Source organism: Bombus pyrosoma, linkage group LG10 (genome assembly GCF_014825855.1).
Source record: "Bombus pyrosoma isolate SC7728 linkage group LG10, ASM1482585v1, whole genome shotgun sequence".
Classification (NCBI taxonomy): Eukaryota; Metazoa; Arthropoda; class Insecta; order Hymenoptera; family Apidae; genus Bombus; species Bombus pyrosoma.
In genome coordinates, this window is record NC_057779.1 from 17,411,983 (window position 1) to 17,416,464 (window position 4,482).

The window sequence follows — 4,482 nt, forward strand, 5'->3', positions numbered from 1 at the left end:
TTATACGTTATATCGTAATGCTATATAACTTTATACGTTATATCGTAATGCTACATAACGTTATACGTTATACCGTAATGCTACATAACGTTATACGCTACAACGTAATACTACATAATATTATACGATATAACTTATTACCATATATCGTTATACGTTATAACGTAACACTACACAACGTTATACGTTATAACGTAATTGTACATAACGTTACACGGTATACCGTAATACTACATAACGTTATACGTCATAACGTATTACCCTATAACGATATACGTTATATCGTAGTGCTGCATAACGTTATACGTTATACCGTAATACTACATAACGTTATACGTTATATCGTAATGCCACATAACGTTATATGTTATAACGTAATGGTACATAACGTTATACGTCATAACGTATTACCATATAACGTTATACGTTATATCGTAGTGCTGCATAACGTTATACGTTATAACGTAATGCCATATAACGTTATATGTCATTACGTATTACCATATAACGTTACAGGATATAACGTAATGCTATATAACGTTATACGTTATATCGTAATGCTACATAACGTTACACGTTATACCTTAATACTACATAACGATATATGTCATAACGTATTACCATATAACGTTATACGTTATAACGTAATGCTATATAACCATATAGGTTATATCGTAATGCTATATAACGTTACACGTTATACCGTATTACTACATAACGTTATACGTTATATCGTAATGCTACAAAACGTTACACGTTATAACGTAATGCTATATAACGTTATACGTTATATCGTAATGCTACAAAACGTTACACGTTATACATTAGTACTACATAACGATATATGTCATAACGTATTATCATATAACGTTATACGTTATATCGTAGTGCTGCATAACGTTATACGCTATAACGTATTACCATATATCGTCATACGTTATAACGTAACACTACACAACGTTATACGTTACAACGTAATGGTACATAACGTTATACGTTATACCGTAATAGTACATAACGTTGTACGTCATAACATATTACCATATAACGTTATACGCTATAACGTAATGCTACATAACGCTATACGTTATATCGTAATGCTACATAACGTTATACGTTATACCGTAATAGTACATAACGTTATACGTCATAACGTATTACCATATTACGTTATACATTATAACGTAATGCTATATAACGTTATACGTCATTACGTATTACCATATAACGTTATACGTTATAACGTAATGCTATATAACGTTACACGTTATACCGTAATACTACATAACGTTACACGACATTACGTATTACCATATAACGTTATACCTTATACCGTAATACTACATAACGTTATACGTCATTACATATTACCATATAACGTTACACGTGATAACGTAATGCTATATAACGTTACACGTTATGCCGTAATACTACATAACGTTATACGTCATAACGTATTACCACATAACGTTATACATTATAACGTAATGCTATATAACGTTATACGCTACATCGTAATACTACATAATATTATACGCTATATCGTAATGCTACATAACGTTATACGCTACAACGCAATACTATATAATATTATACGATATAACTAATTACCATATATCGTTATACGTTATAACGTAACACTACACGACGTTATACGTTATAACGTAATTGTACATAACGTTACACGTTATACCTTAATACTACATAACGATATATGTCATAACGTATTACCATATAACGTTATACGTTATAACGTAATGCTATATAACCATATAGGTTATATCGTAATGCTATATAACGTTACACGTTATACCGTATTACCACATAACGTTATACGTTATATCGTAATGCTACAAAACGTTACACGTTATAACGTAATGCTATATAACGTTATACGTTATATCGTAATGCTACAAAACGTTACACGTTATACACTAGTACTACATAACGATATATGTCATAACGTATTACCATATAACGTTATACGTTATATCGTAGTGCTGCATAACGTTATACGCTATAACGTATTACCATATATCGTCATACGTTATAACGTAACACTACACAACGTTATACGTTACAACGTAATGGTACATAACGTTATACGTTATACCGTAATAGTACATAACGATATACGTCATAACGTATTACCATATTACGTTATACATTATAACGTAATGCTATATAACGTTATATGTCATTACGTATTACCATATAACGTTATACGTTATAACGTAATGCTATATAACGTTATACGTTATATCGTAATGCTACATAACGTTACACCTTATACCTTAATACTACATAACGATATATGTCATAACGTATTACCATATAACGTTATTCGTTATATCGTAATGCTACATAACGTTACACCTTATACCTTAATACTACATATCGATATATGTCATAACGTATTACCATATAACGTTATACGTTATATCGTAGTGCTGCATAACGTTATACGTTATATCGTAATGCCACATAACGTTATACGTTATAGCGTAATGGTACATAACGTTATACGTTATACCGTAATACTACATAACGTTATACGTCATAACGTATTACCATATAACGATTTACGTTATATCGTAATGCTAAATAACGTTATACGTTATAACGTAATGCTATATAACGTTATACGTTATATCGTAATGCTACAAAACGTTACACGTTATACATTAGTACTACATAACGTTATACGTCAATACGTATTACCATATAACGTTATACGTGATAACTTAACGCTATATAACGTTACACGTTATACCGTAATACTACATAACGTTATACGTCATTACGTATTACCATATAACATTATACCTTATACCGTAATACTACATAACGTTATACGTCATAACGTATTACCATATAACGTTATACGTTATAACATAATGCTATATAACGTTATACGTCATATCGTAATGCTACATAACGTTACACGTTATACCTTAATACTACATAACGATATATGTCATAACGTATTACCATATAACGATATACGTTATATCGTAGTGCTGCATAACGTTATACGTTATACCGTAATACTACATAACGTTATACGTTATATCGTAATGCCACATAACGTTATACTTTATAACGTAATGGTACATAACGTTATACGTCATAACGTATTACCATATAACGATATACGTTATATCGTAGTGCTGCATAACGTTATACCTTATACCGTAATACTACATAACGTTATACGTCATTACGTATTACCATATAACGTTATACGTTATAACGTAATGCTATACAACGTTATACGTTATATCGTAATGCTACATAACGTTACACGTTATACCTTAATACTACATAACGATATATGTCATAACGTATTACCATATTACGTTATACATTATAACGTAATGCTATATAACGTTATACGTCATTACGTATTATCATACAACGTTATACGTTATAACGTAATGCTATATAACGTTACACGTTATACCGTAATACTACATAACGTTATACGAGATTACGTATTACCATATAACGTTACACGTTATAACGTAATGCTATATAACGTTACACCTTATACCGTAATACTACATAACGTTATACGTCATAACGTATTACCATATAACGTTATACATTATAACGTAATGCTATATAACGTTACACGTTATACCGTAATACTACATAACGTTATACGACATTACGTATTACCATATAACGTTACACGTTATAACGTAATGCTATATAACGTTACACGTTATATCGTAATGCTACATAACGTTATACGTTATACCGTAATACCACATAGCGTTATACGTCATTACGTATTACCATATTACGTTATACATTATAACGTAATGCTACATAACGATATATGTCATAACGTATTACCATATAACGTTATACGTTATATCGTAGTGTTGCATAACGTTATACGTTATAACGTAATGGTACATATCGTTATACGTTATACCGTAATACTACATAACGTTATACGTCATAACGTATTACCATATAACGTTTTACGTTATATCGTAATGCTAAATAACGTTATACGTTATAACGTAATGCTATATAACGTTATACGTTATATCGTAATGCTACATAACGTTACACGTTATACCTTAATACTACATAACGATATATGTCATAACGCATTACCATATAACGTTATACGTTATATCGTAGTGCCGCATAACGTTATACGTTATAACGTAATGCTATATAACGTTATACGTTATAACGTAATGCTATATAACGTTACACTTTATACCGTAATACTACATAACGTTATACGTCATAACGTATTACCACATAACGTATTACCACATAACGTTATACGTTATAACGTAATGCTATATAACGTTATACGTTATATCGTAATGCTACATAACGTTGCACGTTATACCGTAATACTACATAACGTTATACATCATTACGTATTACCATATAACGTTATACGTTATATCGTAGTGCTGCATAACGTTATACGTTATAACGTTATGCTATATA

General features: G+C 30.1%; 1 protein-coding gene across 1 annotated transcript in view; it reads left to right on the top strand.

Moving 5' to 3' along the window:
- LOC122571773 overlaps positions 1 to 4,482 on the top strand; it is a 122,368-nt gene that overhangs the window by 1,922 nt on the left and 115,964 nt on the right. The gene's annotated exons all lie outside the window — the stretch shown is intronic.